Source organism: Netta rufina (assembly GCF_964035555.1).
Source record: "Netta rufina genome assembly, chromosome: 14".
NCBI lineage: Eukaryota > Metazoa > Chordata > Aves > Anseriformes > Anatidae > Netta > Netta rufina.
In genome coordinates, this window is record NC_140137.1 from 3,907,943 (window position 1) to 3,934,389 (window position 26,447).

The window sequence follows — 26,447 nt, forward strand, 5'->3', positions numbered from 1 at the left end:
AGCTGAAGGAGTAACATTTTAAGATAAATATGTGTGTGTGTGTGTATGTATATATGTGTATATATATATATATATATATTTTTTTTTTCTGAAGAGGATAGAGTACAATTCAGCTGTAAATGAGCATATCTTTTATTTAAAAATAAAGAAATAGATAAAACAAGACCAAATCCCTCCAAAAGAAGAATAATATTAATATAAAAAGTTGAAGGCTAAGAAAAGAATTAGAGAAAAGTGGCTTGAGAGAAGGAATGATTTAAAAAGAAGGGTTTCAGGAGCAAAAGAAAAAAATTCTTTATATCATGTGGCCTGATGTGCAGTGAGAGGGATTAAATTGAATATTGATTTTGGAAAGGTATGACTATGCTGTTAAAATGATAAAGATAAAGGGAAAAATTATATACAAGAAAACAAAGAGAGAATTGATTACTGAGGAGAGTTGCAACTGAGGGCTGTATTCACATTGCCAGATTCTCAAGGGAGTCATAGTTTCTGCAACTGGCAGAAACGCATTAAGCTGGTGATGGTGATCAAGGAAAAAAGTATCCAAGTAATTCATAGCAAGGGTGAGAATATGAAGCTAATGATGAAGAATTTCCACCTAAAAAACCTTCAGCAGCAATAAAGAACTGATGTCCAGTTTGATGAAGGATGAAATGTAAGGTAGTAAAGAGTGTGGAGGTATTAGGGCATTTCTTAAGTTGGCCAAAAATAAGACAGATGATAGAATTAAGACCTCATAATTAAAGATGCGTGATTTAATTCAATGTAATGAATCTTAAGCAATTTAAATGATTTTTTTCAAAAACATAATTTAGTTTTCAGATGGTTATAGAGAATTAACTAGCTAATGAGTTTTATGCTAGCCATGTCACATAAGCATAAAAATCTTCAGAGGTAAAAGAGCTGTTTTCTTTAGCTGTGGTTTCTAATATATGTAGAAATGGTTCAATTTCTACATGTATTTTATGTATGGTTTTTGCCTAGAAATTCTTTAGAAAAGGTTTATCTAAATTGCCTAGGAGTGAGGAATCTGTTTCATAAAGCAATGGAGAGATGAGTCTCAAGTCCCGTCTCAAGGTGAGGCAGCGGTGAAATATTGTGGCTAAAATGGCAGCAGAATGCCAAAAAAAAAAAACAAACCTCCAACTCTTGTCTGATCAGAGTCTATAGATGTGTGATAAGGCATTAAAAAAAATCTGAATTTCTGCTTCTTTATTATTTATAATAATTATTATTTATGTTAAAAGAGCCTAAGTCTTGAAGGTACTTCACCATTTGGCCACAAAATTCAAGTCATCAGCTACTGCTTTGTGGAGGTGGAGGTGTTTTTTTTTTTTTGTTGTTCTTTTTTTGTTTGTTTGTTTGTTTTCCAGCACAATAAATGATTGTTTGCTCTTGCTGTACCATGGCTGAAACACAGCTTTTGTTTCAGTGCCTTCTCCCTTCCAAGATATTTATATCCACATCAGTTGTATTTTCAGCCAGCTGTAAGAGGTTGCAACACTTAAGCTTTCTTTTCAAACCGTGTTATGAGGCAGAAGATACTTTTGGTTCAATAGACCAAAAGACAGTGGAAGAGTGTATTAGAAAGCATGATTTTATTACTGAGAACCTTTCTCTAAACTAGTCTTCCAAATGTGAATGCTTTGTGGAAGAACAGAGAGGTGATTTTTCAGACATTATTCAAAGACCTGCTGAGGGAAAAAACAAAAACCCCCAACCCTGATATATCACTAGATATTCAAAGTCAGGGCATCAACCCTACCAACTAAGATTGTAATCTGTTTTAGCGTATTGCTAATTATATGTATATTCATACAGTAATGCTTTGTTGGCATCAAACCCTGTGCTAGTTGTTTAGAATAGCAGGCAAAAATGCTAGATATTCACGGCAGCAAAAGAGGGCACAAAGATGTTATGTCCAAATGTAGGAGCTTGGATATGTTATTGGACCTCACCCCGTTCCTTCAGTTCTGTGCACAAATGAAGGTGTTGTTCCTTTAAACCCATACTATGCAGACGGTCTCATGCTTCAGCAGCATGAAGTTCTAGATGAAGGCTTGGAGCTGCAAGTGGAAAAACTAGAAGAAGCAGTGAAGCCTGTGAAAAGTTGCACTGCCCAGAAATATACTGTATTGTGTGCTTATGGATTTCCCTTTACAAAAATAGAGGGGGAACAAATATTATTACCTCAGTCATCAGCTGCTGGCAAGCACGTGCTATAGTGGCAGATATCCTAGAAATTCAATTGAATAGGCTGAGGAATGGGATTTGGAAATCACTGTGGACAATACAAATAACTTACTATCTGTGTAGTTGTGACTAGTGGAAAAAAACATGTTGTGGCTTAAATCACAAAGCAATAATGCATTTTGTCTTCTTGCTATCCATCCAAGTTTTGTTTGACAAATAACATCACTTGATTCTCTGTGTTGCTTTTGGCATTCTGCTTTTTCCCTGTGATGGCTGTGCTGTACCCATGCTAGTTATGCTTCTACAGCTTACTGATGTCTGTAGTATTTAATTTAGGCATTTTTCTCTCTGGCTCAGCATTGGTTTTCCTTTATTTTTAAATAAATGGATGTCAGATCTACTGCTGTAAAAATCTTAAATCAAAGGATGGTGTTTTGATTCTTCTGATATTCCTATAAACAGCAGATAAACTGCTTTCCTCTGGATGTTTTCATTTCATGTTCCTTAGTTTACCTTGTGTAAAATGCTTTGGCTCCAGTGTTCTTTTGCAGTGATTAAGCTTGTAAGGCTTAGTTACACTGTGGTAAAAACAACTGCCTTGACAACAAAAAAAATCTTTGCTGCTCAGCCATGTCATCAGTTAGTCCATGGAGTGCTGTGATATGTTACAATGTCAGGGTGCTCCTGATTCCTTAGAGGAAGCAGGAAATAAATGTTTTTCCATGTTGAATTATGCTATTCATAGTACTGCATTTCCTGATTGAAAAGAGATGTAAGTCATTTTGCAATTTTAGCTTTGCACTGATGCTACTCTTTAAGATCAAGAGGACTTAAAAATAGAAATGACCTGTTGATGATATCTTGATACCTGTTGATACAGATGGTCTTCCTTATTTAGAAGGCATTTGTGTCCTTCATGTGACCATAAGAGAAATTTGTCTAAGAAATTCAGACTTGATCTCTCTGTAGCTTCTGTTTTGAATAAGAATCTTCTTAGGTTGTGATCTTTTGTCCTGCTCCGAGCAATTTTGTTGATGTTGTTGTTTCTCCAGTATATTTCAATCCAGTTTAGTTTTTGCAATAAAGTGGAATAGAAGACATTTCACAAAGCTCCTCCATGAAGACCTGAGAGGCTAGGGGACAAAGACTGAGGATTTTGGATGGTGGAACATGTCCTTCTGATTCTAAAACTCGATCATAACCTAGATGTTGTTTTTCTTTTCAGTGCTGCTCCTGACCTGCAAGAGAAGTGGATCTTTCATGATACTGTGTTGTCCTACAGTTTTCAGGCTATAAAACATCACTGATAATAGTGCTGTACCTGGTGGAGGATACTGAAGTATTTAACTTGATATGAGTATCATTAGTAATGGTAGTCATTGCTGTAGATAATGGTATTTTCTATCTAAAAGCTGAACAACACAGTGGTGTGAACAACTGAAATGAAAACAGATCACGTGATAATTCAGAAGTTAATTTCTAATGGGTCTGTCCTTAAGAGTGGAGAACAATTGATTTTCTTTAGTATACTTACTCTTTATTACAGTATTCAGCAAGCCTTAGCAGAGGTTCATTTCATGCTGCTGATATTTATTTAAATGGTAAAGGATGGATAGGAAATAAAGATCTCAACAGCATCAAGAGACTGTGTATCTTATTAAAAAATGGTAAATATCAATATAATGCTTGAGTTGCCAACCTGACTGATTTTTAAATTCAGAAAACGAGTATGAAAAGGAGAAGACTGTCTTCAGTACTAATTTGTCTGCCTCCTCATAAGGAGCACTTTATTCTTGAAATACATGCTCGTGTAGCATAACTGATTTTAAGGACCTGTTTGCTTTACACTTTTTTCACTTGAGATTAGAAGTCAAGTAATAAACAGTGATTCAAAATTGGGATGTATAAAAGAAATGTAAAACAGAAGACACACATGATGCATTTTCTTTGTAAGGTCTTCTGAGTACACCTCTTTGTTGCTCTTGCATGTTAGAGGGCATTCACAGTCACTGATGGACGGTGGAAGGCAATTCAGCCTGGACTGCTGAAGTTCCAGAGCCTGACCTGGCTCAAACAGCCCATTCTGTTAGCAGTATTATGTGGTGAAGGACACAAAGATGAGCTAGAGGTTCCAGTTTAGTTGAACAAACAATTAAAACAACAAAACTTCCACATTAATTGAGGAATATCTTCTTGTTACCCACTTACTTTAAATTCCAATTAACTGAGGCAAGGTTAAAATGAAAACATATGTATTCATTCATTGCATCCAAAATCAGGAGCGCTGTTGGAAAAAACAACTTGAAAATCTGAAGAAACAAATCTTGCGTACTTTCCTCACGCTGCATCAGGAAGCCACGTGTCCCCGTTCCTCATTGGCTGACTTGATACCAACAATATGATAAGGTTTCAGGCACTGTTCCATTTTCCTTTCAAGATACATAGCTTCTCTTTGGACATCTCTGTAGCAGGAATTTATCTTAGCAAGTTTTCATAGGGAAGAAGGTTCGGGAGCAGTCCTCTGTTAAACTTCTGTTACCAGATCCAGGCAGGTTAAGTCATTAACTTCAGAATTTATCAAAGAGGGAGTCCAGACATCTTCTAATTAAAGTAAATATTTTCTTTAGATGTCTGAATGACTCTTAGTCAAACAAAGGCATACATCTTCTACAGAGTGGAATAGCAAACACCTTGATTCAGTGAAGAATAAACACTTCCCACATCCCGTAGTGGACAATGGTGGGTTTTCCTGTTGCGTAATGCCTTCCACTGGACTGCAAGATATGTTGGTTTGTACAGCAAGAACACTGATGTTACAGATATCTAGAAAGACTTAATTTTGTGATTTGAAGTGGTTCAAAAAAACACATTAATTTCTGAGAACATGTATTTTGAGTAAATCTTACAGACTATGGAAGTAACAGTTACAATATTTAATTGCAACTAATACAAAGAGAAAACAGACCAGGAGCTCTTAGCGTAAGATTTGCAAAAGAGATCCTGTAAGCAGTATACTTACCTGTACAAATTCATCTTAAAAAATGACTTTTTGAAATATTACTGCTAAAGTCTTATCAATCAAATGCCTAAGAACACCAGGAAAACTTGGACACAACAGAAGAAAAATTTCATGACAGGTTCAGCTTCTGAGGCACGCTCTGATCTTAGTCAGGCAAGCTGTAAAAATTGGGTCTCTAGTATCTGCAAAACCAAAGATCAGTTCAGATCACTTTATCTAAGCTCATTTGAATGAAGGTCTGAGAAAGCTCAGCTCTGTATCATTATAATAGCAGTTTGAGGAAACGTGCAAAAGTGTATCTGTATAGGCATATATTCTATAAAATTTGATAAAAGGGTTTATCTTACTACCAGTCCTGATGAAATAAATATTTATTTCAAAGCATAATAGAAACCTTCATCTAGATTAGGGACACCACTAGAGACTCTATCATGACTTAACATGCAGCTATGAAAATGTAATATAGAAGGGGTTTTGAAAGAATGAAATGCTACATTCTCTTTTTCTCTGTACAATAAGTCCATGTATTTACCAATTTTCTGATAGTTAAGCACTGCCCAGAATATCTCTGTTCCTAATTCAACAGCAAAATAATAGTTGTGCAGTATCTCACCAATGATTATGCTTAGTGAATCGTGGGGTCAAGGAAAAGAAACTAAGTTGTACAGAAAAACTATCAGTGCAAGAAATGTACCCAATTGCTTTTAAAAATTATATTATTTTGTTCACCAATAAAATTCTAATTTTCATTGCGTCACTCTAATAGTAGGTTTAGGCTGAGCTGCACTGTTTATGACCATTCCAAGATGGTGCATTTCAGTGGTGTGTGGCTCAGAGCAGGGGGGAACTCTCCAGCACAGAAGTGTAGCAGCAGGGGTCCGTGACATGCAGAGAGGCTTCTATTTTTGTGAGGATGTTGGTGACAGAGGGCTGGTTCTATTTTGCACATCAAGGGGTATGATTTGGATAAGCAACTACATTCCCCTGGTTAGAAGACTTCTGTCCTGCAACTCCACTGATACTGTTGAGTAGGAGGATCACTGAACGGTCTATGACCTATCATATTTGTTTTTTTTTGTACAACCTGATTTAGTGCAAGGTGTCTCTGCCTGTGGCAGGGGATTTGGAATTAGATGGTCTTTAAGGTCCCTTCCAACCAAAACCATTCGATGAGTCTATGATGTCTCAGTTTACATCTGACTTGCCCTCTGATGCCCAGGTCCTCATATTTCATTACTATATTCTAGATATTTTGTTAATGCACTGTACAGAGTTTTGTATTGTAGTTAGGTTATAGAGAACACTGAATTCAGTTGCTTGGAAAATGTACTGGCTATAGAAATTGCATTGGAATCAATCCTGTCTTCAACAAAGCTTTAAGAAGTACTACTGAAGTAAATGGACATCATCAGCATTCTCAGTTCATTACTGGATATAGTATATTAGGTAAAGAGAAGCACAGATATAAGAGCTACCTTTTGATCATACTTCCTGAATAGTAGTTCAGTTCGTATGTGCACTCCCTTTTTTATTAGCTTTCATGACAAACATCAAAGAAAAATGTCTCCATAAACATTTTAGTAGAAAGTAGATAGAAGGTATCCATCATTAATTTAGAACCTCTGAAACAGTTGTTAAAGATTCTAATAGTTGCCTAATTCTAATAATTGTCTAATTAATATAATGATACATTTTTTCCTATCCTGATCAGTCTAATGCATTTCTGCATCATAACTGGTTTCTGCAGCTGAGTTGTTTTGATACAGTTTTGGGATAGTGACTTTAAAAAAGGAAATATGCATAAGTGTAGTAATAAAGGTGAGCAAGTAACAGTCATTTGCCAATGACTTGATTATTTTCAGTAAATACTAAAAAATGGATCATCTTGAGGCTATGGGTGGGATTTTTTTTTGTTTGTTTTGTTTTCATTATTATGTAACCAATAGAATTCTAATGAACTGGTGGAATTCAGTTATTTGATGTTTATCTTCTTCATTGTTATCCTACCCCAGGCAGACAAAGTACCAGGGATTTGAAATAGGGGGTGGCAATCTTGGGAGATTCAGCACTCTTCCAGCTCTGAGAGCGGCCAAACTATATACTAGTGTTTGAGGATTGTTAGCCTAATTTGTATGTTTTTTTCTGATATTTTTCCTAAAATGAAAAATATGTCTTGATTACTTTGATTCTAGGTAGTTTTGTAGTTGGGGGAAGCACAAAACAGAACGTCAAATGCATATCCCCAAAAGAGCTCAGAGCAAATTAATCTGCCAAGCATATGTGTAGGTAATCAATGAAACTAATATAACCTTGTTCTAAAGCAAAGCAAATGATTAAACAAGTACAACTTAATTCATATGGTATTGCTAAAATATAGGCCAAAGGGAAACAGTGAAGATACAAATTCACTATTAATAGCTACTGTAAATTTGTAGATTTAACTTGATATCAATTTCAATTTTATCAGTGTTTCTGAGTTGGATAAAAATTCAGAGAGTAATAGAAATTGGAAAATGAGTAAGTGGCAGCGATCTGGGATTTCTTTTTTATTGTCAACTTTTTTTTTTTTTTTTTTTCATCTTCGCATTCTGTAAGCCTTTGAGCAGGACACAGTAGTATATAGAAGATTCACTTGTGTCTAGAAAGCATTTTTTTCTCTTCATACAATGATCTTTCAGTTCCTGCTCTATCCAGAAAATTGACAAATAACAATGGTTTTATGCATAGAGCAGACTCCACTGCCACTTGAAGACACTATCCACTCCTAGCACCAATGTGCAAACCTGGGCAGTGTTTGCCTGCGAAGAAGAATAGCTTTCAAATCTAAACTTGGTGTACCTTATGGTTCTTTAAACCACTATTTTGCAGTTCCATCAATTTTATGATTTATGCCATATATGAATTTGGGAACTATATATTACGTAGTTAACAAACAAGCACAGCCATGAAACCTTCCACGTGACGTTGCTCTTCCTGTAGCACCTGGTACTGTATTCTACATGTCCTTGAACAAATTAAGTGGAATTATTTCTACATGCATGTGAAGGGAAAGGAGAGTCTTTCACGTGAGACATATCTTGCCCTCATCTATTATCTACGTATCTACTTTAACTGTGCAAGAAAAGAGATGCGTTGAGACGGAATCTCTGACTGCACCATTTGGTAGATTCTCCTCCAGTGACTGCCTGTGTTTCTAGTATCTGGAATTTAAGCAAATGTGCTTGATATTTAGCAATGACCTCAACTTGGACTGCAATCTTTTTTAGTTTGCATTAAATGCAAATGAAATGTGAATTAAAGTAATCTTAGTCTGTAAAATCACATCTAAAAAGTTGAAGTTTGTATTTTTCAGACTGATCAAAAAGTACCAGGGACACTAGCTAATACTTAATACTGAATCGTGAAAAATTTGACTAATTTTAGTGGCTAGATACAACAAAAAAACAGCATGTAGGACACTTGTCTACTATTCCTATAGAAGTGAATAGATTTATTTTTATGATGCAGAAATGCTGTAAAACTTTATTTCTAGAGGAGCATCTATCACTTGTAGCATTAAAAAAAAAAAAAAAAAAAGCACCTCAGATACCTTCCATGCTAGATTAATTTTCATGCTATATGGTAGTCTCCTTTACTGCTAAAATACAAATGTGTTTAAATGATTTTCTGTTGTTACATGGATAGAAGTTGTTAAGACACAATGACAACTGACAAGATTGCTTCAAGCAACAGGTGTTTCAGTGAAATAAGAAGATACGGAGTAGGGAAGTCTGCAGTCAAGATTAGATGGTATCGTTTTCTTTCTTTCTTACCATAGAGATTATAAATATGTTAGGCTTCAAGGATTTTATTTCTTTTTATTTAATTGCTGTAATCATAACCAGCAGCAGTGGTTCAGTCTTGATACAAGTTTTCTGAAGGGAAATGATTTGTAAACCCAGCTACAAAGCTGTACTTTCACAGTTTTCTTTTCTTGAGCATTTATATTTTAAGGTGTGGTGAAGGCTGAGGTAGGTTTTGGCCTCTCTTTACCATCTTTTGGTTAGAACTTTAAAAAATGTAGCTTCCACCTTAAATTTCAACATGTGAAGTGGAGGTTTCTGTCCTTTAACTTCCTGACTTCATTATTTGGAGTGCATACTCACAAGAGCAGAGAATACTTTTCCTCTTTCTTCTTAAAAGGGACATTCAGTAATGTCCTGTGCTTGCTATTACTGTAAAATATTTGTTGGTATCAATAATGGCAAAAATATGAGTTAGGCCAAAATTATGCATACAGACCGTCAATGTATTTTGTTGATTTGGATGGGTTTTCTGATACTTTCAAGGCAGGTAAATTCGACTTTTTTTTTTTTTTTTTTTTTAAATCTGGTAATATCTGCTTTTTGTTGCATCTAGGTGTCTAGGTTAAGGATGCCTGATTTATTTTAGCTCCATACAGTTAAAAGTAGCAGAAAGAGGATCCCTTTAGTGATACGTGGGTTTTTGTTTGGTTGTTTTTTGGTACTGATGTTGTGTTTTTCAGGACAATTCTTGAAATCATATTTCTAATTCTACCAAAGGTCAACAGATTTTCAGCCTTGAGTATGGTGACTTCTATAATTGAAGCCAATGCAGTCTGAAATATTTCAAATTCTTTAATTCAAGCATGACAATACCACCATATTATTTTTATTAGTAGTAAAATGCTGGACTTCTATGTTTTCTTTTAATTTCTGAACTTTGGAAAGTTATTTTACCCAAGTTTTCAGGGTAGCTTTTAATCCAGAGTTGGAGTGCTAGGAACATTTGATTTGATTTCTTAAGTAGAAATGAAAAACCATACTTCATCATTTTGAGTTTCAGTGCTTCAAGAATGTTCTAGAAAAATCTATCCTGTTCCTTCTTTATTAAACAGAACATGTCAGAAAAGAGGATTTTAAAAGTTACTCCTATTATGGTCAAATAATCTGGTTTTGGCCCTATTTTGGAACTGAGAGCAAAACTATACAGAGAGCAATATAAATGGATCTGTTCGGAGAATAATCTGCTCTCTGTAGGAACAATGCAGGGAATTGTCCAAGAAGAAACTGCTGATTAAAGTTTTGGCTGATAATCACTTTGTGTATGCTTGAATTAGTGTAACTAAAGCCCCTTTCTGTTCAAAACTATCTGCAGGGATTGTCTATTTGTAAACAACGACGTATTAAGATAATTTATTAATTCTTTGTCTGCCATTCACTCATTATTTCTACTAAAAGAAGTATCCACTTCTAAGCTCCTAACCATATTAACCTCTGAGGACTGAGACAGTATTTTAATTGGCTTACAAGTATGAATTGGCTTTATCCTTATATAAAATATGAATGTTTCTAAATCTAATTCATGCCAGGAAGTGTAGTATCCCCATGCTTTCAGGATTAAGTATGACATGGTAACTTTGCTGAGTGCAGATGTGCAGGGAGTCCTGTAAATTAGATGCACTCCTTGTTCTAACGTGCATGGACAAAAGCTTCTGGAGGGAGAAGACAAGAAGCTGGTGTGAAATGTTATTCAGGTTATCCGTGCCAGCTCTTTGCTGCAGCGTGCATACTTAAAGGTACTTAAACCTCCCAAGTGAATGGCCAGCCTTTAGAATTGCAGAGTGAGTAAATTCTTTGGCTTAGCAATTAGCCAAAGGAAAGTAAAGCTGTATCTTAGGTGGACAGACAGATGGAAGGTTGGTTAATTGAGCTTCTATTAAGCGCCAAACATTCAGAAGCACAAGAGAAGCATCCAGTTGATATGTGTTTAGCACCAACAGAGAAAGAAAACAGAGAACACCCTTTCTACCAGTTACATATTAAATTGTAATGAAGCACCACATATACTAAATATGTCACATGTCAGCCAAATGGTTTTATTAGATGTGTGTCCAGAGCTGAAAAAATGTTTTATGCACAGACTAAAAGAATAGCAGCAGCAAAAACTTCTCATTAAGGCTTTTGTTTCTTTGTCCTTTGCTTTCCCAAAAGGAATAAGCTTCTCTACTTCTCTTCCATTCTGTGTAGGCTCATATACTTTTATTTCCTAATCCCCAATGGTATCAGAAACTGATATGCCCAAAACGACCTACTGGAAATGGGGAATTCTTTATTGAGTCTTCATTTCAAGAACTTTGTTGTTACAGTTTAGATCTTGAAAAAGTGTCTGTAGCTAGTATGTTGGTCTCAGTGATGGTGAAATAGGTCTCTACCAAGCTTTCTTGGGTGAGAAGTGTTAAGATGGGACAGAAGTGGATGGGAACACTGTGATTTTCCTGATGTGCCTACTACCAAAATACTAGAACTTGGTAGTGAAGAGTCTATGGCTTACTGAACTAAGTTAATCCTTGGTGAAGGGATACAGGAGGGATGACATCGCTTGCCTGCAGGCATTATGCAGCAAAAATTCTGTTTCGTCCCTTCCTGGTTCTTCTGAAAAAGCAAAGTTGAATTCATTACAAGGTGCTAATTCCAACATGTGTGAGATTCAGAGCCAACTGTGGCAGTAACTTTGTAGTAGAATAATCAGGAAGTGGAGATAAGGAATCTCCTTACCTGCATGTGAAGTTATATTATTTTTTTGCTAGGAAAAACAAACAAACAAACAAACAAACAAACAAAAAAAACCCTTAATATTAGAAATGTATTGTAATTTTATGTCCCCATTTTGACATTTCACACTTTTTTTTTTTTTGTTTAATATTTGAAAGTCTGACTTTTATATTTTTTTTTGCCCATGTTTTCTCCAGTGTGTAATGCAGTCCACAAACTCATATAACCTCTTGAAAACTCTTCATAGGACAGGATTTATCAGCTTGAAGCAGCCAGGCTGATGCATCTCCATACTGTATTCTTTTGTGTAAAAATAGCATTTCCAAAGATCAGCCCAGTTTAAAAGCCCCTTTCCCAAGGTAACTGTTGTCTCCTGAAGAAGTAAAGGGGTTGAGGGAATTGTGTAGACAGCACAATGCTCACACACTTTCCTGTTTTCCTTATTATTGCTATTGGCAATTCTGTCTCCATCCTCTCCTGCTTGCCATCAAGTGTATTTCTCAAGACCTCTGTCAATGCAGCAGGTGCTTAGTATGCTGCAACAGGCAGAAATATCTCCTGAAAGTTACAGGATCACCACACTGAATGAGCAGATGTTAGCTTTTGCTGTTGTACGCTCTACATGGCATTGCTACTTTACTCTGTTGTATGTTAGGTGACCAAAGCTGTTACTAAATCAGGTTGTGTTTGGGGCAATATTTTATACTATGCCCTCTGAATAAAAAGGCAGGTCTGCAGAGGTGTCCTAGAGAACAGTTTCCCCTTTATTCTGTAACGTACCTTCTGAAGTACAGAAGATGCTGAATAGCAAACCGTTTTACTCCTAGGTTGTATTTAACGTTCTATAATGATGGTGTAGAATTGTCTGAAGGGTAACTTTGGAGAATCTTTTTTTTTTTTTTTCCTTTTAAGATGAGTTTCTTGCAAAATGTGTAAAAGCACTAGGTAGCAACTGTGCCTACTTAGAGCATCTTATATAATTAGGACTTTGACTTATCAGTGTGAAGATCCCTAGTCACAGAACAACTTTAGCACTGTGCTTTAGTTGATTGGGGTGCAGGGAAATAAAGGAAGATGTGTGAAGGAACATATTCCCATTCCAGTTTAACTTTAATTACAGATAATGTTGAACAGCCAGAGGTTTTGTATTAGGTTTGATTCACTTGGTTTGTTCGTTATCACAGAAGTTTTACTGTCTGTTCTGGGGAGGAGAAACAAGGGGGATTGAAGTAACTTCCTACAAAGAAACTATTTTTTTCCTTTTAACAGTTTTCTCCATTATGTGAAGCAGGCACTGGTTTGACATCAACTATATTCCGCTTAGTGCTGTGTGTTGTTTTAATATACAGACTAATCCAATATGCATATTTGTACGTACTTGCATTACAACTGGTTTCAGTTGAGAATGATTCAAGTTTCAGTTTTTACTAAATAGGTATTTAGTTCAAAGATCTTATTGGGAAGACTTCCTATCAGCCATAATTCTATGAAAGTATTGGTCACAGATCTGTATGGAAGTGTTTACGTTTCAGTGTTTATTTTGGAAACAGTTACCTAAATAAAACTTTCAGAAAGTACTCTGTAGTTTTTCCTCTGCTTTCTGAGGACTGCAACTGGTCTGTGTTCTTGAATGTGAAGCTCTGGTTGAGGATATGCTCTTAAAAAGAACTAAGTCCCATCGTGGCACTTACTATTTTCATTACTTGTTAACTAGCTGTATAATGAGATGTGCATGTGTGTCTGAGGGTAGGAGACATTAATGAAATCTATCTTTCCTATACTATATTTTAATATAACTAAAACCACATCTGAACATGTTCCTCTGCAGTCTGTATATTTGTTTTGTAGCTCTTGCCTTGTTTGCTAAAGTAAACAAATGTTCTTTTGGGGTTAGGGATTAATGGTAGCGAATAATGTGATTGTGTAGCATGTACCTTGAGGGAACAGATGAAGAAAAGTGTCATGCAACCACCTGCACTTAGTCAAGTTGCTAATTAAATCATGAACGTGGAGTTGTAGACTTTCTTGGTGTGTAGGAGAATGGTCCTGTCCAATAAATACTGCCTTGAGTTCATGAGGCTTTAATAAGATTAAATGGTTTTAACGTTATTTTTGATCATTAATAGTTGTTGTTTTTAATATAAGTTTACAGGGATTTTGCTGAGGCTTAATAGAGGCTGATATATTCGTAAGGCGATGAATATAACCAGGTAGGTTTTCATGTCTATAGAGACATGCAGCAAATGTCCTTAATTGTAGACCATTAGCAAATAGTAGACTGTTAGCAAACATCTGAGTTGTGGTGGTGGTACCCCCCTTCCATAAGGAAGAAAACACGTCGTAAATGCATGCTGTTCTCCAATATTAAACTGTTAGATTAGTATGCACACATAGTTTAGTAAATAGTAAAAAATGGAAAGGTTCCCATCGGTGGCCAGCTAATGGAAAATTTTGAAAAACAGCAAATATCTCTTCCACCCCTGCTTATTCTCCTGTAGTGAATTTGGCTACTGAGCTTCCGGCAGAAAGCAGCACAGGTTCTCAGAAATACGGAGATCAGGCACAGCAATAGTACTCTACAAGCTTAAGACAGAACTTGTATGTCTTTTGAATTACTTCTTTGTGTTTGTTATAGAGACAGGCCAATATTTGCCTCTAAGCATATGTACCAAACTAACAAGTGTCTTTATTCTGTATTCATGCTTTTCTTTAACTAGGTAGATGTGTGTTGTAGACTAGGAAGCCTACAAAAGTAGCTAGTTATTTTCCTTTGTTTAGTATGCAGTGTTCTAAAGTGGTTTGTATACTTTTTTTTTTTTTTTTTTTTTTTAACCTGGTGCCGCTTAAGTTTTCACTGTGAGAGACCACAGTCTAATGGGCAACTTTGAAAGGCTACGTCACTAAAAGCAATACATCTAAAGAACTGATGATATAGTGCAATATAGTGTTGGTCTGATTTTCTCCTAAGTGAAGTGGTAGAAGGCTGTCAAGAGAGACAACACTTGGTATATAAACAATAAAATCTGTGGCAGAGCAAAAGACAGCAAAAGCCTTCAAGATCAAATAGTCTTCTATCACAAGGACTTGCCTGGAAACATTCTCGACATCTGAACATTCACAAGTACCTCTTTCCCAATCTGTAGGAAATGAAGACAAACTTAAGCTAAACTGGAGGTTTTGTGGGCTGACAGGTGATGTTAGACAGCAGGCTGGTTGTTGTACAGGTATAAGGGAAGAATGCAGAGCTACCATTTACTAACCATGAATTTTTCTTTACCTCTCCGTTTTATGTTTGGATCCAGTCACAGTTTGTAAAAGTATTTCAACCAGTGACATGCTTGTTTTGGCACGTTAATGTCTTTCTCTTCAAGTATGTTAGAAATTCTGCTGTCTGTTATCTACAATAATAGAAGTCTTTGTTATTGAATAATAAATTATAAGCTTAACATCTGACACCCAGCAAAGTCTGAGAGAACTTTGAAAGTGTATCCAATTTTTTCATGTTGCATTTTGATTTAATCTTGAAGTTTAGGTTGCTTTATTTAAAAGTTAGATTTTAAAAATAATAATAATAAAATACTTGTCCTAAGCTCTGTGGCTATTATCCCTGAAGTGACAAGTTGTTAATAATATTATTGTTAGGAATAAACAAAGTGGAATTACAGTAGTCTTAATGTAATTACAATTTCAGGCAGCGAGAAAGCTGAAAGCTTTTTTTCCAGTCCTCTGTCAGTTTTGGCAGCAGATTGACAAACCGGGGTCCCATGCAATTAGGATTCCTTTTTGTAAGGTGTGACAGTATAGATGGAACCAGCATTTTAAAAACCAAGGCACATTTCATGCAAGTTAGACTTGTTTGGCTCATGTACTGTCTACAAATGTGCTTGTCCTCCTATTTGAGCACTGAAAATACTTCAGTAGAAGTCGGAAAACAGTTCTGCTGTGGCTCTGGCCCATGGACCATGATATTAATAACTACAATTCAGTAGGTTACACAACTTAAATCTAATCTGAGAAAAACTATTGACTCAATACATGTCTCTAGGAAAAGTCATTAATCTCTTTGGGTTTATTATCAAGTCACCACAGCATGAAAGCAGGAAAAAAAAAAAAAAAGGAAGATTTCTAGTTACGACTAAGTAGGTATACTCCTTTAAAGATTATCTTGTCATTAAATGTAAAATACCCCCACCGAAACGTGTGTATTTTGTGGCAGCTCCCTTATCTCCTGTTGCTGAGGGAAGGTGGAAATCTGTGGTGGGATGCTCCCTGTCACTGTTTGGGAATCTGTCTTACAGCGAGCTTTGCTGTGCAACACTGTTCTCACTAATGATAATGCTCCTGCTGTCTTCCCCGAGAGCAATTATTCTTTAGAGCAATTGCCATAGATATGAAATAACTGGTCTATAATAAACTCTGATTCTGAATGTCAAGCTATTCAAACACTATATAATCACCATTTTGGGAACAACAAACTTTCTTTGATAAGTGCTGGTTGTGACATGTTAATTTGGAAAGGAATAATACCCACAGGATGAGTGTGTAAATCACTTTGCAAATGTATTTTTTACATTACAACAGTCAGTGAAAGAAAAAGTAACAGGTGAATTAGCAGATACATAAGCCTTCAGTTAAATGCTGCATGCTTCTTTTTTCATTCAAGGAAATGCGTTTTTATTGCTTGTAGTTGCGGAAATATATATTTTTTTTCTTTAAATCTTGCTAATAAAGGAGTTTGGGTTGCTTAACATATTCTCAGGAGTCCATGCTCCAAACTTTGCCCTCCAGTTGGTATTACGGTATCAGTAATTGCTGCCTCATGTTAACATTTATTTAAAGCTGCTGATTTAACATTTAAAAATTCTGAGGTTAATGGATCTGTATTCACAGATCCATTAACCTCAATAAAAACAAATGGGACCTTTAGTGAACTAAAATAAGTGCAGATCAAGGATACACTTTCACTAATACTTACTGATAGCATTTAGATTGTACTGTTAAAATGTCAGGTCATAAAAAAGGCTAGTAATGTAGTAATATTCAAGGTGAATTTCAGTGTTTCAGTCACTTCTGTGACCTAAGATAGGATAGTTTAAGATCAAGCAAGCTCAGTGTTCTAATTGCAGGATATTCTGGGTGGATTGCTATGTAAATGGTATGTTGTTGGGGCTGAGCTGGCTTTACTTCAGAATAAAATGGTTTGAATGCATATTCATCGAATGAGCAAATTCTGATAGTGTAGTTAAATGACAAATATTTTATAGAGAAATTGACTTAGAGCTTACAGCACAGGAGGTAAGATACAATACTTAAGAAACAAAATAAATAAGGCCACATATTTCCTTAGAATTGATTTCCTGTAGTCTTCATATTTAATCTAACTTTGCTACAAAAATATGGAAATCTCAAAACATCATTTAGAAACAAATTTCAGTTTTCCAGTTCATCTCCTGCATCATAATATACCAAATCTGCTTTTACAATAGGCATATACAGAAATATAAGTTATAAATCCCGAATTGAATTCAATCATTCAGACATCTTTGATTTTGTGGGAGTGAGCTCATTCCATAATGAACGTGTGATTCCATCTCTGTTTTTGTAGATCTTGTTCATCAAGAAGATGTCATCTTTCAAGGTCTCACCTATTTATTGTGTACATGTGTCAGGAAGTACACGTGTGTTCAGGAAGTTGTAAATTGCTCAGTACTAGCACCAAGCATGGAGTTTAAGAGTCCACTGATAAATGTTTTGGCAAATGTTGTAAAATGTGTATTTTTACTCTAAGTACTGTTCTCTATCTGTTCTCTATCTGTATATTAGAATGCTACTTATACCTGTTAATAAAATGGATGGCATGATAAAAAAAAAAAAAAAAAGCTGTTATTTTTGGCATCCAGAAAGGGAGAGGTAGGAAATCACTTAGCAGGTAATTTTAAAGGTCATTATATAGGCAGTTGGGAACTGGATTCTACTGAACTCCAGAGCAGATGGGTCAATATAAAGGTTATTTAGTTCTGTGGGCATACGAAGTTGTAAAGGATGGCAGTTAAAAACCATAGTGTTTTCTATGTGGCAAACCTCTCCTAGAGGCAGAATGTGCAAAAACACCTACAAATTTAGAATCAATGGAAAAATCCATGCTACCAACATTCTTCAAAAGTGGTTTTACTGGCTTAATTTGGTGTATCAAATAAGGCTGAAATATACTTCTGTATATTACATCAGAAGTAAGTTTTAAATGTATTTTCAGAAAATCAGTTTAAAATACATGAAAAGCATTTAAGACATTAGGTTAAGAGAAGTTCCAAAATTGTGCTAGCCGTACTTAACATTTCTACTATTATTACTACAGACTTAATGAAAGTGACTTCTGCTGAAGACTTCAGTATTATACACGTAGAATTGTCACCTGAATTGGTCTTTTCTAAGAGCTGGTTGCAGTTCAAAGTAAGCCACTATGTTTCTTTTCCTTTCTTTCATTTTTTTTCTTTTTCTTTAAAATATGAATATTGATTAACAGATCACAACAAATAGGTATGTATTAAAATCTCATAAGAAACAAAACAAACAAAAAAGAAATGTAAGAGTAATAGCTTTCCAAGGTGTAACTGCATAACAAGCTAAACTGTAGTTGTCAAACAAAAGAGAAGTACAGCTGAATATTGATATTTCTTGTGAATAGTTTATGTCTACTGTTATAATGTGTTTTGATAAATAAAGCCCAACACTGTTTAAGAACAGAGAAAAGCCATTTTTAAAGTACTTCTCTATTTAGCAAAATAGACAATGTCAGTTTTCTGCTGCTGTGATTTTGTTTCAACTCTGCTAAACATTGAGTAGATTGGATTCTCATGTTGGAAACTAGAATGCATCACTGTGTGAATAGAAATGCATTACTCTGTGAATTGGAATGAATTAGGCACACTCTATTGCACTCTTGTCCTGTCATATTTCTGCCTTTCTAAAAATGGTTCATGTAAGAATTTACTATTAAATCTAGGATAACACTCTAAACAAAATTTGCTGGAGTCTTTCATCTGTTAAATTTCATTACAAATAATATTAGTAGTTCTTAACAGTGGAAATTTTTCTCCTAAAGTTACACTTAGAGCATTCACCATCTTAGCTGATGTGAATGAGCTTGAAAAATGTTTTCCTTAAGCATTATTAGGGCGCATTAAAACCTGCAACTACATTCTTAACCATTTTTGAAAGATAGAGTTTCTTATGCAAGAGGTTATTACTAAGGCTTTCTGTGGTTTCTTACTGAATTGGAACTTTGAGGGTTCTCTTAAAGATGCATTTCTAAAATCTTAATTCAGGAACCATTAGCACAGTCTACAAATCTATTGTTGGAGTCGCACTTTCTCCAAGAATCTTAGGGACATCAGCTAAATCTATTTCCCTAATTTGGGAATCAAGCTTCATGAAGACCTACTTTTCACTTATTATAAAAACAAATGTTTTTATAAATACCTCTTTTCCTAATGACATAGTCATAACAACATTTTGTAGTAATAGATACCTGTGTGTTAGAGGCTAAAAGTTAATGGAATACCTTTGCTGTGGAATTTCAATCCTAAGTGGCGCTTTCCACTAGGTGAAGAGAAGTAGCACTTCCTGCCAGGTGCCCTGTGTTGTTCTCTGGTCTGCCTGTTATAACCATGTTTTTTTCACTTTCATTTTCCAAGTTTTTTTTCTTCTGACTCAAATATCCTAATAACATATTAATTAACACAGTAATTAATATACTTACCAGCCTATATCAGAAGTCTTTTTATAGATGGCCCCACTGATAAGACCTGTTACTGATCATTGTGTATTGGCCCCAGTGCAGCTAGGTGCTTCAGCATCCTTGTAGCACACAAGGTGAGGTACAAGCTGAGGTACAATTTAAGCCTTGTATTGAACTGATTTATGTATTTATTTATTTTTATAAATTAAGTAGTGGAAGTTGAAGTCAAATACATCACAGGATGATCAAAATGTGACAGTCTCATTAATGGGGCATCGTTTCTAAACGATGGTATGTTGCAAGTACACTCTCTGTTGTAAGAAGGAATGAAGGAATTTACTAGTGCTTGTGGCATTTATATATGGTGCTGTGTATAAACTCCTGTCTGCATCTTCCTGGCTGAAGCTCAAAAAATGGGGCAGAGTGGAGCAAGCAATCTTAGGGAATACTTTATTAGTATTAACACTGGATTGACAGTATTAATCTCAATAGTGGCTACAGTTATTTCTCTGTTTTTAGGTTGTTCACCCTTTTACAGATCTATTTCTGTATTTTGTTTTAATTTATTTTAGTTACTATTCGCCAATAAGTGGGCATTCATCTTCCATGTCCCCTGTTTCCCAGAGCATTGTTTAATGCTCGTTGCCAACCTCATCAATACTTTCTTCTTATACTTGATTAAATGATGTCTTCAATAATCCTAGTTTTCTGGGCCATTTTGAACCGATACTGGTGAAAAAGGTATACTTATCAGGGATATAATAAGTAGTAGTTTTCTTTAACTTTCAGAATAATATGTGGCCCTTACTTGAGATGCTGGGTAATTCTGACTAATTTAAAGTCCTTCAGATGCATAGTCTATATGTGCTGCTGACCTATGGGCCCATGCTCTATCTACTCCATAGTATGACCTTAAAACAATAAATAGTAATAAAAAAATCTATCCCAGAAGCAATGCAAATGAATAATTAGTTTTATTCAAAACTGAAAAATGTGAAAACAAGTTTGTACATTCTAGCTTAGCCACATTTAGTCATGGACTTAACAGCTCTGTTAATGACAAGCATCATTGCATTTTCTTTATTGTTTTGGATTGTAATGGTCTAGTATGCATTATCAACAGCACGGTAGCAGAACACAGCTCAAAACATAGATTTGCAAAGTGTCTAATCCTTTCAGTAACAGATCTGTTTCTCAGAAGTATTTTGAAACACATTTCTCTAAGGATTTTCTGAACATTCCTCTATAACTCTAAGGCCCTCTGTTAGAAAGACACAAAATCCCCGTGTACTTTACTGGCTTTGAGAGTGACTTGTGGAATTCATTTTCCTTTCTGATATGGGATTGTGATATAACCTCTGGAGAGTCTATATTAAGGAGTGTCCTAGAGCACATTTAAATTGCTGATTTTTTTTTTTTCTTATGCAAAAAATATTCCTTCCCATATTTTTTCACTCCAGTACGGATAATCATGCCTCAATCAACTGGCATGCCACTGTCTGTAATACCCACAGTGGTATTATCTGAGATCCACTTCTGCTGAAAATAGAACACAAATACTTAATATGTCAATATCTCTCTTAAATAGTCTACAAAATGAATTAGAATTAACATGTCAAATATTTGTTTGTCTAAAACAGGCCTGGTCAGCATACTGCAGCCAGTCACTGGAGATGCTGAGCAGCCCCTTTTACATCAGACTTTTCCTTCTGCGTCTGTTCAGGGGAGGAAGCAGCAGTGGCAGCTGCCTTCAGTCTCAGAGATACACTAAATTAATCCATGCCGCAAAGTTTGAATTGTGAGCTTTCTGTGAATCTGATGTGGTAGTTTCCAGTGTAAAAACAGCGTTTTTTGTTTGTTTGTTTTTATCGTTAGTGCAAAGTGGTCCATAATTATATTATTATTTAGGCTTTTTTCCTTTTTTTTTTTTTTTCTATTTCACTGTATGCTGATCATGAACATCATGTGAAATGTCAGTTTGTACTTAACTGCTCCTGCAGTTTATGACTTTGAGGTCTGGGGAAGGATGACTATGTCTATGAGATAGTATCACACCTTGATGTCGACTGAATTACTGTGTCACTGAGGCTGGCAGAGACCTTTGGAGATCATCCAGCCCAAGCCCTGTGCTCAAGCAGGGACATCAAGAGTGGGCTGTCCAGGACTGCGTGTCCAGCAGGGTTATGAATATCTCTAAAGATGAAGTCTTCACAGCCTCTCAGGGTAACTTGTTTGACCACACGCACTGTAAAAAAAATAAATAATAAAAAAAAAAATATATATATGTATTATTGAGTTAAAATCAAATTTCTTGTATTTCAGCTTTGTGCATGGAGCTTTATGTTTGTTCACTTGTCCATTCATTTAGTTCTCACTAAAATCAGCTTAGATAATGATTTATAGTCATAAATAGTGTAGGTGTATTTCAAGAATTCAGTTGAAAAAAATATTTTTTTAACCACAGAGGAAAGATGGAATGAAAATGGAGGTGACAGTTGTTCAGGAAGAGTGTTCCTGTACCTCTGATGAGTACAGGGGTACATTCAATAGTCACACCTCTTCTCTGTTTCGTTTCTCTGTTTTTCAAACCAGTGAAGCATAAGTTTTAGACTGTGGGGCACGTGATTGGATACTTTAATCCGAAGTACTCAAATAGTGCCTAGTTATTAAGAAAATGAAAGAAAAAGGCATTTTATTAAAGGGTATTTAAATAAATACAAGGCTCTTTATCTTTAAATTTTCTGATTTTTTTTTTTTTTATTATTTATATGCTTTGAGGACAAAAAAATAATAATCAGGTATTCAGCATATGAGATGTATCAGAAATTTGATAGATGAACTAAACGTGGTCTGTGACCCACTACTATTTTAACGTGACTTAGTGAAGCACAGTTTAGTTAGTAAATTCAAGATTATGTATATATTGTTGCCATTACGTTGAAAGAATACTTCAGTGTGAAAATACGTTGTAATGAGTTTCAGTACTTGTTAGCTTCAGTCTCCTATTTCCATTTATTTAATGTTAAAATAGTATTGATAATGGAAGATACTCATCTGAATATTAACTTAGAAATAAAAAAGTCTAAAGTCTCTCTTTATTCCCCCTTAGTCTAGGGCAAAGTTTAATGCTGAACTAACAACCATATTTACTTCTGTGTGCCTTTTGCTACATGAAATTTGTAAGTATAATTCCCCAAAATGTAAAGAATATGTTGTTAGTATAGGCAGTTGAACAATCTATCTTCTGTGAAGCAGATGGGATATTAGAGATAAGACTATTGGCTCTGAATAATGCTTTAAAATCTCTCATATTTTGTGGAATTTATTTCATCCAAAGGGATGGTCTCTTTGCTTCTTCCTGCCTGATAATCCACTCAAAGATGGTAGCTCTGAAATGTTGCAAGTTACCTAAAAATAATTTCCATTTTTCAATTTCATCCAATTCACATTCTGCACAGAAAAATAAGTTGAAAGTTAGTGAACAGGGAGTAAGTATATCATAATGTTTTCCTAGAGCTGCACCTGACTTCCAAAATCACCCGTGCTTCCTTTTCTTCAACTAGCTCTGGCACTGCACTGTCTGTGAGGTGTGTGACCATATCTTTAAGCTACAAGCAACACAATTTAACTTTCTCTTTGGAATTATTTTTTTCTTGTTAAAACACATAGTAGATAGAACTGTGGAAGCTCAGCAGAAAGCTGGGCTGGAATGGGAACTTGGGTTTGCTTTTACAGAGGCTTGATTTAGGACCAATATATTTTATTTAGTCTTCTATTTACCTGTTGTTTTGGACTGTAATGAATGTAATTGAAGCACCTAATTCCAAAAGATGTTATTAAGTAAATAAATTAATCAGATTGCTTTTCATGGAAATATAATCAAGATGATATTTCCCTAGTAAAGTATTATCATTTTATAAATAGTTCATGAAATCTGACTGTTTACATATGTATTCATGAATATATTAACATTAAGGAAAAGCATTTCAACAGAATTATACATTAGTCTACCCCCCCCCCCTTTTTTTTTAAAAAGAAAAGTGTAATATAACAGTAGTGATATTTTTTATACTTTTATTAGTCTTCCAGAACACATGTATGGAAAAGTGTTTTGATATTGTATCTGCTCTTGTTTACATTTCACATCTCACTGAGCATGCTGGGCTTTACTATTTTATGTAAAGAGAATAACAGATTATGAGTTTGCTTATTACCATTTCATTTTTTATGATCTGAAAAAGTTCAGCTGCCTTCCTTCTCACCCTCTACAAGCTGTGGTAACTAAATAAAACTACACTTGTAAGTCACCCCCTTGTATTTAAAATGTTTCAGCAAAAATATCTGTATTAGCCATCTTTCTGTTCTGCTTATGTTGTGTGGCAGAAGGTTGGGTGGTCTATAAACTGTATCCTATCGTTAAAAAGTAAACAAACAAGAAAAAATGAAATTCAGCAGTAGTGCTTCACCTCTATAATAAGAGTAATTCATAATCCAATAAAAATGAATGCTGAGATGTTAAGAATAATTAAGCAATGCAAACAATTGGTTACGGTAGATGCTATATGAGAAACATTTTCAAACACAGCCAAATAAATATGTATTGGTATAGACCAATAGTGCTATTCCTGGTCTGTCTCAGTTACAATGACATAATTACCCTAATATTTTAATCTGACAGAGGATGCGGAGCTTCAGCTTTAGCTGGTATAAATCAGGACAGCATCTCTGAAGGCACCAGATCAATTTTGCTGTAGACAATGAAGCTAAGCATACACACCCATGGACAATTTTTCTCTAGTATCTCTTGTCCTTTAAGAAGGAGAGCAAGCCCTGTTTGGAGAACCAAACCAGTTAGGAAATCAGTTGCAGTTAGTATTGCCACGTGTAGTTACATTCTCTGTGAATGTCATCTTGTACACACTGCTAATGAGTTAATGACTTTCTTGGTAATTGTTCTGCAAGTCTTTCTTAGGTAATCACCCTGGTGTTTGGTATTTGACCTAAGCGGAGCTGCTGATGTTGACAGGGTACCTGCAGCTTGCTTTGTTTGATAGTCTCGGATTGAGGGAATTCTATGTCTGGTTTAGTTTTTCTAGTAGTCTCCGTTTGCAGAAGATCTGAATTTTCCACTTGTCTTTGCTAATTTAAAATTATCTTTTGATGGAAATTCTCCAGAATTTCATGTATCAAGCTTCTGCATTATTTCATCTTGGCATTGGTCTTCAAACACTATTCGAGAAGTTTGAGGAATCTGTCTGAGCATCCTTCCATCTAAGGCACTTCATGCAATATTGATTTCTTTTGCTATTACCTTGGTTCTTTGCAGATCTTAAACTGTTATTGATGTTTTAAAAAAAATATAAAGGATATCTCTTCTGAAATAGTCAGTGAAGAACTAGGTTTTTAGGTCTCTGCTCTTCTGCATGATTTGGAAAGAGATGCATATGGAAAGAAAGAAATCTAATTCTTGTTGCATTTCTGCATTGACTTGATATTCAAAGTCATTAGGTAGCTGTTTGTTTTCTCTTATAAGATACGTTCTTAGGGTAACAATAGAATCACTCACTTTGTGGAAATAAGGTGGTGATTAAAACAAATGGATTGTACCCAGACTTCTCAGACTGGTGCAACTGGAGGCAGACAGGCTTTCACAGGGAGCAGCTACCATTCTGGAGTTGAAGAACGCTGCAAAATATAAGGGGCTTTTTGCTTGCATATCCTCATACGTTTCTTTAGTTTCTTCTGGAGAAGGAGCTCTGTAAACCTGTATTAAAACACATACATTGTGGAAAATCTGTATCATAAAGCCTAGAGCACAGACTCTTTCAGTGTTCTTTCTATGGAAGATTTTCAGGATTTCAAATGAACTGTGCTTAGGTCTTATTGAAACCTGATTGTAAAGGCCCAGCTGTCCTGAAATTTGAGTCCTGCTGAGGGATGATACAAAATCAGGGCCTGTCTCCTGGATGGGAGAATAAATCAAGATTATGGTAGCTAGCTTTTTGTCTTTTTTGATTAATGAAAAACACACACAAAATGAAAAGCAAAAAATAAAAAATAAAAAACATTGTGTCTATAGACATCAAACAGCATAAGAAAAATGCATGCCAATCTCGATCTAATATATTTACAGAGAAACATGGAGTTCAGAATTCTCTTTTTATTAAGGGCTTTCAGGTATTCCAGCAGTAGAAAAATAATTCTAAGTTTGACCCAAAAGCTAAACAAGCTGAGACAAGAAGATACGAATAAAATTAAAAAAGCAGCTCAACTCTAGCACATTTCCATGATGATGAGCAATCTTCATAACAGCCGGGAACTCCCCCAGCCCTACCCCTTTCCAGTCCATACGTTGTATGAGCTGTATCCTTGACACACTTTGAGCCCTTTCAAAGAAGCTGATGCAAAGTGAACATTCGATCCATTTCACTATTACCTTTATGAAAGGTACAGTGCACCTTGAGAAGAGCATGTCTGACCCAATTTGATCTTTCATTTCTAACACCCCAGCTTGCTGACTTTCTAAAGGATACTCAGGAAAGGCTTCTCAGCAGATGTTATCACTGGAATCACCTTTTCTGAAATAAGGAATGACAAGACCATCTGTTCATTTGTTGCTTGATAACCTAAGCTTCCATGTTGTCCTGGAAATCCTGCTGATAGATCTATCTCCATGTGGTCACGTAGCATTGATCCGTTTGGAGTGGATTTTTGTGGAGCAGAACGGAAAAAAATGGAAAGAAGTGGTATTTTAAAGAGCAAATAGCAGAGGCTCCTGTACAGCATGTGTGAAATTTTCAGTAGAACCTAAGTGAAATAGTACCATGAAGCCTGTTGACTGGAAATGAAGGACAGTGAAGCAGTGAACCTGTACTTGGAGCTTATGGAAATCATATCTCATGTTGGCTTCTCTAGCCAAAGAATGTGTAAACCCTTGATT